This window comes from Pogona vitticeps, chromosome 6 (assembly GCF_051106095.1).
Source record: "Pogona vitticeps strain Pit_001003342236 chromosome 6, PviZW2.1, whole genome shotgun sequence".
Lineage (NCBI taxonomy): Eukaryota > Metazoa > Chordata > Lepidosauria > Squamata > Agamidae > Pogona > Pogona vitticeps.
Genome location: NC_135788.1, coordinates 26,984,134 through 26,997,586, shown reverse-complemented (window position 1 = coordinate 26,997,586; position 13,453 = coordinate 26,984,134).

Sequence of the window (13,453 nt, the reverse complement as noted above, 5' to 3'; positions counted from 1 at the left end):
GGTCTGAAGTATTTCCTCCTTGCCTTGTCTTCTTTGTTTCTTCCGGGTCAACATCACAAAATTCTCAAGTTCTACTTCACATCCTTTCATCCTCCTGTTCTTCTAGTCTATATTCAGAAGGAGCACAGCACATGCAGTTCTCAGAGACTTAGCTTTGCATTTGGGACAAAACTCATGGAAATGGTAACTAAACAATGTAGTACTTTCCCAGCTCCTAAGAAATGTTCCCATTCAGGCATTGGCAGCTTGGAATGAGAGCTTTGTAGCTTGGGCACTGGGAGTGGTGGCAAGGAAGAGCCTTCTCCCACATCCTAAACTTGCCATTTCTTTAAATGCAGACAGGTAAAAACTGCCAACTCCTGCGACGTTGCTGGAACCAGTTGTATTGGCTCTTGCCTTTCCATTGGACCATTTCAACAATGTGGAGAGGGGGGATTTGCTGCTTGGGTAACAGCCTATCCTCCATACTACTTTACCCAGGCTTCATGCTCTAGAGAGGACACTTCTCGATACAGAGCATGTTACCATAGTCTCTCGAGACTGAAGGATGCCTACGATGAAAAACTACAGTCGGCTCCACAATCCAAAAATATCATTCACAGAAAACACACACACAGACACACAGACACAGACACAGACACAGACACAGACAGACAGACAGACAGACAGACAGACACACACACACACACACACACACACACACACACACACACACACACACACACACCATTTTTCTTATATAGATGCCTTTACCTTGCAGGTCTGTTTAGACCTCTTGTTTCAGGGAGAGGAAGGAGGGAAAGGATAACTGGCTTCTTTGCAAAGGGAGAAAATGGCAAGTTATTTCTTTGCTTTGAAGAGACAACAACATCCTGTAACAGGGAGGTTGCACTTGCCCCATCTGATCCCACCAGAGTGGCCCCACATCCTAACTTCCTCTTTGTAGCTGCACCACTGAAGCTGGACAATATGATGGAAGAAGAAGGAGAATAACAAGAAGAACAACATTGAAGAGGCATCTAGGAGCATGGTTGTACTTACAATCAAAGTACATCCTCCCTGTGCACTTTTTTAAAAAAATTGTGGTGTTGTTAGTTAGCACCAAGCTGCTTCTTTTTGTTGGCATACGAGAGCAAGGTCCATGAAACTGTGCAGAAGATCCTTACCTAAGATCTGGTGCAGATTCCTGTTGTGAGGGTTCCAAGTCCCTATATTCCTATAGTACAAGAAAATTATTGGTTATTTGTAGGGAGCTCTCTTAGCTTCTCAAGTGATGCAACTCATCCAACTGAGAACATGGTTATGCTAGGAAACACATACGTATTTGAATCGGAGTTAGCATGTTTTAAATTGATTTTTTAAAAGGTAACTATTGTACATGACACACATGGAAGAGCAGGTTGTTTTGACAGGGAATTGTGTTATTTAGACCAGAAGGGTGTTTTTGTTTTTTTACTCTTTCCCCCAGTGGATTGTTTATTTTAACATGGATGTCAAATTGATTCAGTTTGAATCATTTTGGCAGGCCTGAATCTCTCCCTCCCTTTGCAAGCCTAGTCAGTTTCAGACCCAGCTCCATGTGTCCCTCTCCTTTGTACTTCCCCCCCTCTCTGTGTGTGTGCATGTGTGCGTGGTGTGTGTGTGTGTGTGTGTGTGTGCGTGCGCACACACACACACACGCACGCTGGGTTTCAGGGAAAGCTCTGTTTTATTTTTTCCTCTTTTTGTCATTCTGTTCTAGCACTATTTTAGATTGCAAGAAATATAAAATATAAAAAATAACCCAACAGCAGCAGTGGCTAGTGGCTGTGAGAGGCAGTCCTGGCAAAGCCTCAAATGCAATGATTATAAAAGCCCATGCAGTGCCCCCGACCAGTACACAACACAGTTTAAAAACAAATTAAAAGTTTTCTCAAGAGGATGCACACCCAAAACCACGTGACTACCACATGATTTTAAACTGATTTCAAATACCCTGATCCTTCACTCAGTTTATTTCAATAGTATAACCATATTCAGATTTTCCTTTCAGTGTACTTTATAACCCCCCCCTCTGTGTGTGTGTGTGTGTGTGTGTGTGTGTGTGTTCCATTTGCAGAATTTTCCATAAAGGGCATACATTTTATTTCTTTGTGGCTTTGCCCCACTGATGGGTGATGAACAGAAAACAACCCCTGTTTGATTTAACCAATGAGTCAGACACGCGCAAGGTACCTTTCCAAAAAGGTTTTTCTGGCAGGTGGTAACAGTGTGGTAGAAACTGAGCTACTTTTTCCCCTTTACCTGTAGATTGTCCCCAGATGCCTTGATTTTCTTCCCAACTATAAAGAATCAGATCTTGACAGTAATTTACATGTGATGGCTCAGGGTATGATTAGCAGCAAGTGATAATTATACCCACAGAACAGTCCAATTAGGAGACATCTCCTAAGTGAGGAGGGAGAAATGAGGTTGGGTAGAAAGTTCTCCCTTTTCATTTAAATCTTCAGCTCTGTGCCAACAGTATCCACTCTGACCGCTGAAGGCAGTCGTAAGTGCTTTGCAGTGTCGTTCCAAAAATGCAAAAAGTGATTCTTTGGGGATTATACCTCTCTAGGGTTTAGGCAACTTCCAACAACAACAACAGCAACAACAACAGTGATGGTGTTGTTCTCAGACCCTGACCCAGAAGTATTCAGACAAGGCCTTGGATGCATGTGTGGGTCGGATATGGAAGATTGCTACACTGGCCTCTGAAATCCCAGTGAAGTCTAAAATTCCTGTTGACTGGCTACCAACTCCAGCAACAGATGGGGTGTTTGCCTCTCCAGAAGCTTGGAGTCAGCATTTGGATATTGAAACTTGAAGAGAGTTTCTGTGTACTCCAAGAAACTTCGGAGCCCAAGATAACAAGTTAAACAGAGTCTCTTATCAGGCAGCTTCAAATCCTCCCTTTTAATAAGCAGAATAAAGTTTAGGAAAAATACCGAGAGAGTTTGATAAGAACTTATAGCATAATATATTCAGACTTCATATATCAGCATAGATCAAACATGTATACATGGCATTATACACATAGCTTGTGCATACATCTCTTAGAGCAACACAGACATTCAAAGAAGACCACCAGACTCACAACTGAGTGACAATGTGCTGTTCCTGCTCTTTTGCTTATATAGTAAGAGCAGCCAATCACTATAGATCATGCAGCTGAACATGGTTAACAAGTTGTTGTGGGTTTTTCGGTCTCTTTGGCCGTGTTCTGAAGGTTGTTCTTCCTCATGTTTCACCAGTCTCTCTGGCTGGCATCTTCAGAGGACAGGAGTAGGAATTCTGTCTATGCTCTGTGGACAGAGTTCCTACTCCAGTCCTCTGAAGATGCCAGCCACAGAGACTGGCGAAACATCAGGAACAACAACCTTCAGAACACAGCCAAAGAGCCCAAAAAACCCACAACAACCATCAGATCCTGGCTGTGAAAGTCTTTGAGAATACATTGATTCTTTAATCTTTGCTATTTTATCCATGGACCACAGTGGTGAGCCTATGGAACATGTACATTCACACATGCAGCTATGCTGCAGCACTGCACTCCCTAGCACCTCCTCAAATGTAAAAAAGGGGGGACCCAAAAAGTCCTCTTATACCCTCTATAGGGCATGAGGGGCAGGATAAGGAGCTGGTGGGATGGGTAATTGTTTTGTGGGAGAAAAAAAAATTTAGAGCTGATCTTTAACCAGCACTTTAATTTCTTTTTCATCTATTTCAGATCAGTCCTCTTGCCTCAACATGATCTTGGGAGAAATGAGAGATAAACTCATCCCAAAGAAGGGATTGGTGGCATAGCTGACTGGGGAAATTGAATTCACATTCTTCTCTGCAGAGGCCAGAGTTTCTCTAAAGCTGATGGCTGTTGACCACTCCAATATTCTAGGGGATTCTGCTCTGGGTTTTTGTTCAGAATTTAAAGGAACTGTCCAAAGTTCTGAACCTTCCCCCAGAAAGTTCAGCATTGAGAACAGCTTCACCAGTCTTCAGACTAAAGGTATCCTCTTTCATGTTTTTGGACAGCAATTCTTGGAAAATTCCAGGATTTGCAGCCCACAAACCCAGATCTGTACATGTGTAGGTCCCTCATCTGCTCCCTCCGAAAAGGGCTTTTGAGTTATCTACTTGCCCCATCAGCTTCTCTGGCATTTGCTGCCTGTCAGAGATTTGTAAAAGAAAGAGAGAAAGAAAGAAAGAAAGAAAGAAAGAAAGAAAGAAAGAAAGAAAGAAAGAAAGAAAGAAAGAAAGAAAGAAAGAACTGCAGCAGCTTTCTTTCTTTTTTCTTTTAACAAACCAGCAACAGGAAATATAAAATAACTGTTACAAATATCTATCTATCTATCTATCTATCTATCTATCTATCTATCTATCTATCTATCTATCTATCTATCTATCTATCTATCTATCTATCTATCTATCTATCTATCTATCTATCTATCTATCTATCTATCTATCTATCTATCTATCTATCTATCTATCTATCTATCTATCAAGAAATTATGATACAAAAATGTAATTTTTGTTGTTGTTTAGTCATTAAGTTGTGTGTGACTCTTCATAACCCCACGGACCAGAGCACGCCAGGCCCTCCTGTCTTCCACTGCTTCCCGGAGTAGGGTCAAATTCATGTTGGTAGCTTTGGCGACACTGTCCAAACATCTCATCCTCTGTAGTCCCCTTCTCCTCTTGCCTTCACACTTTGCCAACATTAGGGTCTTTTTCAGAGAGTCTTCTCTTCTCATCAGATGGCCAAAGTATTGGAGCTTCAGTTTCAAAGTATTGGAGCACTCATCCTTCAAAATGGATAGGTTTGTTCTCCTTGCAGTCCAGGGGACTCTCAAGACTCTCCTCCAGCACCACAATTCAAAAGCATCAATTCTTCTGCGGTCAGCTTTCTTTATGGCCCAGATCTCACTTCCATACCTTGCTCCTGGAAAAACCAAAGCTTTGACTATGTGGACCTTTGTTGGCAAGGTGATGTCGCTGCTTTTTAAGATGCTGTTGAGGTTTGTCATCGTTTTCCTCCCAAGAAGCAGGTGTCTTTTAATTTCATGGCTGCTGTCCCCATCTGCAGTGATCATGGATCCCAAGAAAGTAAAATCTGTCACTGTCTCCATATCTTCCCTTTCTATTTGCCAGGACAAGATGGGACCAGTGACCATGATCTTAGTTTTTTTTATGTTGAGCTTCAGACCATTTTTGGGGCTCTTCTCTTTCACCTTCATTACAAGGTTCCTTAGTTCCTCCTCACTTTCTGCCATCAGAGTGGTGTCATCTGCATATCGGAGGTTGTTGATATTTCTTCCGGCAATCTTAATTCCGGCTTGGGATTCCTCCAGTCCAGCCTTCCGCATGATGTATTCTGCATATAAGTTAAAAAAGCAGGGGGACAATATACAGCCTTGTATTCCTTTCCCAATTTTGAATCAATCAGTTGTTCCATATCCAGTTCTAATTGTTGCTTCCTGTCCCACATATAGATTTCTCAGGAGATAGATAAGGTGGTCAGGCACTCCCATTTCTTTAAGAACTTGCCATAGTTTGCTGTGGTCCACACAGTCAAAGGCTTTCGCATAATCAATGAAGCAGAAGTAGATTTTTTCTGGAACTCTCTGTCTTTCTCCATAATCCAGCGCATGTTAGCAATTTGATCTCTAGTTCCTCTGCCCCTTCGAAATCCAGCTTGTACTTCTGGGAGTTCTCGGTCCACATACTGCTGAAGCCTACCTTGTAAGGTTTTGAGCATAACCTTGCTAGCATGTGAAATGAGTGCAATTGTACAGTAGTTGGAGCATACTTTGACACTGCTCTTCTTTGTGATTGGGATGTGGACTGATCTTTGCCTATATTCTGGCCACTGTTGAGTTTTCCAAACTTGCTGGCATATTAAGTGTAGCACCTTAACAGCGTCATCTTTTAAGATTTTAAATAGTTCAACTGGAATGCCATCACCTCCACTGTCTTTGTTGTTAGCCAGGCTTTCTAAGGCCTACTTGACTTCACTCTCCAGGATGTCTGGCTCAAGGTCAGCAACAGATGGCAGCAAAATAAATCTGGTTATGTGGGCTGCAGTTCTGGAATTCCTGGACAATTCTGGGGTTTACAATAAAAAAATTACAGAGTGACCCCCTCATTCAGACTAATCCCAGAATGGATTCACTGCCCCCAGGACATCAGGAAGACAGCTTCTACTGCCCTAAAGGACTAGACTGTAAATAGGGAGTATCTTTATAGGTAGCCTCATGGTTGGATGCTTAAGCAGCTATGATTTGTAGCATTATTTATTAAGTGCAATTGCTTTGCCAGCTGAGTAAAATGGTAGCCTGGCCAGCAGCTATTTAGGCAATCTGATGACATTCAGGCTTGTCTATTGCAATCTGCTGTAAGTGGATTTGCTTTTGAAGACTGCACAGAAACAACAAAATGCAGACATTAACTCAAGCAGAAAGATTTGCTAATCTTGAAAGAATTACACTGGCTGTAATTCTCTTTTTGGACATCATTTTAAGCGATAAACAGCTGAACGTGAGCTAGATCTTTTGTTATTCAACTTTCCTAGAAGCAACAAGTCATTTCCTATCCTGCACTGGGGTATGAGGATATACTGTAATTGGTACATTAGACTCTAAAGTTGGGGTGTAAGATATGTGATGTGAAAAGATAGCCAAGCTGCCCCAAATATTTTATTTTTATTCATTCCAGTCAGCCAGTGCACCTACACTATTTAAGCTGTGATTGATTAGTGCTTAATTTCTATCTGTGAGTGCCTGAAATGTAAGTAGAAAGGTATTGATTACATATCAGAAGTCTGAGTAACACTCTGATGGATTTTGACATTTTAAAAATAGTAAACAAGTGGTCAATGTTCATGTCATTTGTAGAAAATGGAGAGGATCTCCTTAAAAAAACATTCTGTTTATTGCTTTCATTTTCAGTGAGGTTTGGCTAACAAATGTATTGTACAACCAACTATTTGCAAGGATTTGTTTTGAAATTTCAGATATCACCATTATTGTAAAGGTGGTTTTCTTAGTATACTTAAGTATGTGTTAATAAGTGTATGAGATGAATGGATGCATGTAGGCAATATATGCTTGTACTAGGAACAGAGATTTCTCAAAAAATTGTGTTCTGCCTTTTTTTTATCACCAGAGATCACCAATTGAAACAGAAAAGGACTGATAATGAGACCAAAAATCATGCATTCTAAGCAAATAAAAACCTATGCATTCTGGATTAAGCCTTGTTGTTTTGTGATCAAATGATTCTCAACTTTGAAACTTGTTAATTTCCCCTGGGAAGCAAGAACTCAAGTTTAACATGAAGGGCATGTTTCCAAGAACACACCCAGGGAACCAGCCTACGTATATTGTTCCATTAACTTAATCAAGGCTGCGGTCATATTCCTGTCACAGCAGTATTTTTTCAGGGGAGATCTGTGACCGTGAGAAAGGTAGTCAGCTATACACAACTTTGGAGATGACAGGAAATGTTCCCTAACCCAGTATTTGTGGCAGCATGTGGAGGCCACAGTTATGTTTCACTTTGCAAAATAATTCATTTGCATGGAATATTTATTCATTTGCATTCATATGGAGGCTACTATGTCCAGATCTCATCAATCTTAATGGCAGCAGACTTTGTGGCATTTAATTCTTGCTGCCCCAGAGTCTTCCTGCATTGTGGATTTAGAAGTCTTTGAGCATTTTCATAAAGGAAGTTTAAATCACCTTATCCAGAAATTCCTGGACAAAGAATTAATATCACCAGAGATTATATAGGGCAGTGGTTCCCAACCTTAGGTTCCCAGATCTCCTTGGACTGAAACTCTGAGAAGCCTTCACCACTAACTGAGCTGGTCAGGGACTTGTAGTCCAAAAACATCTGGGGACACAAGACTGAGAACCATTGGTATAGGGGGAAACACAACTGACCTTATGGGTCCATGGGGATGACCATCTTTTTAAAATTTTCTGCATAGCTCCTTGTAAGTGTTATGTTACAAGCTTTATTTTCCAGGAAAATTCCTGTTCAGTTTCAAAAATGCATGATACAAGTCACAATTCCAAGTTGATGATATAGCGTATCATTAGAACCGAAAGTTCCTGATGTAATAAAATTGTCTGATTGTCCCAGGATGAATTTGCCTCACTCAACTTTATGTGAATTAAGTTCTTTCATTTTGTGATTTGTTACAGGAAGGTAAGCATTGGCTTCATAGGCAAGTCCTGATTGTGCTTTCAAGGAATTGTATGCCTAGAGGGAAATGTCATAGGAGGACATATACATTTTTCTAATGTATGATTTGCTTCTCAGTATGATTTCTTCTACCTTTAAAGGTGGTGTTTTAAATATTAAAATAACAGTTGAAAGCCCTCATACCAGAAAGCACTCTTCTATCTATCTACCAAATAGAACAGGCACAGAAAAGTGGGGGGGGGGGGAGGGGGAAGTATTCTGTGTGAATTGAGAACTATTTTGTAATTTGTGGAATAAAAAAGAACTCATTACATAATCAAAGTTTAACTAATGAATGGACTAAGTGTGCATTTACAACTGATCCAGCATGTACCTCTGAGAAATGTGTATTAAGTTTTGGTTTGGGGATGTGATATGCCTCTTTGTCCAGATATCTTTGGTTAAGAAGCATTATGTAACTTCAGAAGTTGATGCAGTAAATGCAGATATATTTATTTAAAAAGTCTATTTCCCCCACTTTCCTTTCATTTTTCCCCGTAGTGTGTTTTGCCCATGCTTATACAGAAGCCAAATCTGGTCCTTCTCTCATTACCAGTTAAAAGCTTTTCCTATTTAATGAAGGATATAGATTTTTTCCTTATTAATGATCACATTTATAATTTAAGGAAATGCTAAAATGAAGGAGATATTCCTTTCATGAGCAGAGAACTTTTATGTACCAATCATGCATAGCAAACCATCGAAGCGCTCTATATATGAGACCACATCAAAAGAGAAAAGGTTAATCCTAAACCTTAGGTTTGCAGCCCAGGAACATTTTATGGCCTCTTATTTTTCTCTTTCACTACTTCATTAAAACGAACACATTTTCCTCGTCTACCTTTCAGTCTTCTCTCTTAGACAACCGTCTTTTCTACATTTGAAATGAAGAATAAATACAATGGGCACTTACTGGATTTCATCATGGCACCATGTTTTCTTTTATCATTTATTTCTAGTTTTTTTTTAAATGGTAGTTTTATAGTATATGCACAGTTACTTTCAAGATAGCAGTCAATGGGGAAGCCAAATCCATCTGGTGGCAAATTTGGTTCCTCTGATAATAAGCAGCTACTGTTCCCCTCCCATTATCTGTTTTTCAGAGATAGATGCTTTTGAAGATGCAGCATTGATTTAGCTATCATTTTATTTACTTTTTAAAAAGTTTGATTTGGGCCATAATTCTGACAGAATCTCTCAGAGCACTTTAAAATGAGACATTTTTTACAAGATAGGAGAGGAAGACTACAGTTGTACCTAGTCACTCAGTCACTCAAATCTATTTGTTTAGATCACTCTTTCTCTTTGAATGCTGTGGACTGTACCTACCATCACACCAGCCTGCACGACGTATGGTGAGGGGAAGATGGAAACTGTAGTCTAAAATATCTGAAGGGCACCACATTGAGAAAAACTATTAATGCTATTAGACTGAATGATATTGGGCATTAGCACATGATGTTTGAGCAACCTTCATGAGAAGAGGAATATCCATATGGCTTCACCAAATATTTTCTGATTTTGAGGTAATCTTTTAGTAAGAAAAGAGACAAAATAGTCCAAAAATATCCTTTTTTTCTTCTTTCCTGTTTTGCTGCCGTACTCTCCCTCCTGGCAGCTGGTTTGGCATTATTTTTTGTCAACTCATCACTATGCTTTCTTTTCCTTGATTATAGGCTGTAGCCAATCTCAGTCAACCATGATTCTTGAAGTAAAATAGATAACAGTGAATGTTACTGTACATAGCCAGACAGATTTGTGGTTCCTACACAGCAGGGATGGGGATTCACGAGTCACAACTTGCTCACAAGTCTGACTTGACTCGTTATTCAGAATCATTTGTCCAAGATGCATTGTCAAGTCCCTATGGGCATGATAGGCTGGCTCATGCACAGAAACAGTGGGTCAACTTCCGTTCCCAGCACCAACCCATTGCCTCCACCCATGCTGGCCAGTTGATAAGCCATTGCACACTCACAAATACAGCGAGTCAGCTCCTGGAACAGAAGTTTGCCTGATGTCTCTGCACATGCACTGCCTATCAGCTGGCCAGCACATGCATAGTCTGAGTCCTAAGCCCCAAGCCTCAGGAGGGTGGGACCAAAGACTTGGAAGCTCGGACTAGAGTCTTGGGACTTGAACTCAGACTTGAGACTTGATCCCAAAGACTGAGACTTGGGACTTAGTCCCAAAAACTTATCAACATCCCTGCTACACAGTCACATCACTGAGGACAAGCAAAGGCAAAAGATTGTGAGGTAAGCACAGTTTGCATCAATTATGTGAATGATCTTAGCCAATGAGGGGGTGTATAAAGAATATAGCCAATGGGATGACGCCATAAAGCCATGTAACCAGTGGCATGTGATTGTTGGCTAGTATCATAAAGCCAACCCAGGAAGTATTGCCCTTGCATCGAATAGGGGAATGCTTTTATCATATTTGATATAATAAGGAGGGGAAAGGGGGAAAACAACATGCCTCAGGAAATGTCTAGAAAATGTCACCCTTTTAGTTGATTCTCCCAATTTTAGAGAAGAGCCTACTGTGACATAGCCAAAGGTAAGGAATGACTGGAGCCATTGCTCAAATTATCTAGAAGAGTCATAATGGGGCCATATGACCCCTTTGGGAGCCCGTGGCACATTTGAAGGGGGTCACAGACTGGAAACAATTCTTCACACATCACCTTATAAGATTCATTATGCAACTTATATAATCTTGATTCGGCCTGTATTTCTTCCATGTTGTGTTTGTGGCTTCGGTCAAAAAAAGGTTGAGAATGGCTGATCTTATAGGATCAAAAGTTCCTCCCTTCTCCCTTGTAGATGCCTGCTTCACTTCACATGGCAGGGGCACTCTAAGCATTGGAGTCAGTTTTCCTCACATGGTGTCTATGACAGAGGGATGTGTCTAGGAGAAAAATAGCTGTTTGTGTTTATTATTAGCATAGGCATCCTTCAGTCTCAAGAGACTATGATAACGTGCTCTGTATGGAGGACTTGGAACAGCGTCTAGTGTTTTGACGCTGTATGCGAAGCTGGAGTGTCCTCTCCAGGGTACAAAGCCTGGGTAAAATAATATGGAGGATAGGCTGTTACCCAAGCAGCAACCCCCCCCTCTCCACATCACTGAAATAGTCCAATGGAAAGGCAAGAGCCAATACAACTGGTTCCAGCGACATCGCAGGAGTTGACAGAATGACACGAACTGCCTCCGGGACTCCGGCTCCGGACTTTGTCTTGAGGTTAACACCTGAAGCCTTTTCGATCAGTGGATATAGCCACAAGGCAGTGGAGGTTTGAAATCAGAGTTTTCCTTCTCCTAGATGGGCTGCCTTCCAAGGCTGATGAGTCCCACCTACCTGGCCTGCTCCCTCACAGCATGGAGGATGATGGCGGTGCCTCAGTGGGATTTGAAATCAGAGTTTTCCTTCTCCTAGATGGGCTGCCTCCCAAGGCTGACAAGTCCCACCTACCCGGCTTGTTATAAGCAGGAACAAAATCATGCCGTGGATCCAGACCTAATTGTACTTAGGGCAGATTTACAGAAATCAGTGGGAAGAAAGTTAGTCATAATTGATTTGAATCTCAATGATTTCAGAAGGTCCACTTTAAGTACACCCAAGTCTGGATCCAGCTCTGTAGAATTAAAGAATGAATGCGATTTCTGTGATAAGTTGAAGAGAGGAGGAATCCAGCTATGTCTGAACATAGATAATTCTTGCATTTCAGCATATGACTGTTTCATACATCAGGTGTCCACTGCCCCACATGCTCAGATGTCACAATGTGACTTCAAATTGGCACATGTTTAATGGACCATCCTTAGATGTAGCTTTTCTCTTTATATCTTGAGGGAGAAAAGATAGAAAATGACTGGCAATGAGAAGTTTGCTTTTTGTTTTCTTAAGGTACATTAGTTAACATGAGCAGCTGCTGTTTTGTAACATGAGCGTAAGGAAACTACTACTTGTGAATCATCTTAATTACACACCATATCTCTTTGCCTTTGATGTAACTGCAATCTTTCCTTAAAATACTGTATACGCTGCCAGCAGCCACCCCTTTACAGAATCTCATTCACTATTAATGAATGATGCTTATTGAAGGACTAAGCTTGAGGCAAGCTAAGAGTTAATACAGCACGTAGCAAGTAAGGATTAACTTAGCAATATACTGTGTGCACCAAAGCTTTCAGCCAGACAAAAGCCAGTTGGTGGCACAACTACCATTGACTGTATTGAATCAGGATTCCACTCACAGGATGAAATTCTTTTTGACATTCCCATTGACCATTCCGCACACAGAATACAGACTAGAATAAAAAGTTGGTTCTTCTGGCAACCTTTTTCAAATTTGATCTCCTGGAATCCTATAGGAGGCTTTCCTATTATTGTTGTTTGATCATAATGTCAACATGAATAAAGTCATATCTTGGCATTCCTGAACTGGGTGAACATACAGTGATGCCTCACTTAATGATTACCTTGTTAAATGACGAAACCGCTTGACGATGAAGTTTTTGCGATCGCTTTTGTGATCACAAACAATGTTTTAATGGTAAAAATTCACTTAACGACGATCGGTTCCCTGCTTTGGGAACTGATTTTTTGCTAAACGACGATTTAGAAACAGCTGGTCGGCGGTTCTAAAATGGCCACCCACTGTGCAAAATGGCTCCCCGCTGTGTTTTCAGGACGGATTCCTCGCTTTACAGGCACCGAAAATGGCTGCCCCTATGGAGGATCTTCGCTGAATGCTGAGGTATTTAGCCCACTGGAACGCATTGAACCGGTTTCAATGCATTTCAATGGGCTTTTTTGTTTCGCTTGACAAGGATTTCGCTTAACAGCGATTTCAACAGAACGAATTATCCTCATCAAGCGAGGCACCACTTGTAATTATAGTCATCGAACAGTCTCTAGGAACAATTAACAATGAATTGGACTATATTATTAAATCATTGAAATACATGATAAAAAGTTTTTGTCAGGTTTTCAAAGAGCAGGATTATCATTCGCAATATTCCAGTTTTCCTTGTATTCCTTTGGATATGATGTTCAGTGTTGTTCAAATATTTCATCTGATCTACTTTTTTGTGCATGTCTTGCTGCAAAATTACAATTTGCAAACTGATTTCTCCAAGCCTCTCAGATATATGACGCACTGATGGGAACATTGCTAGC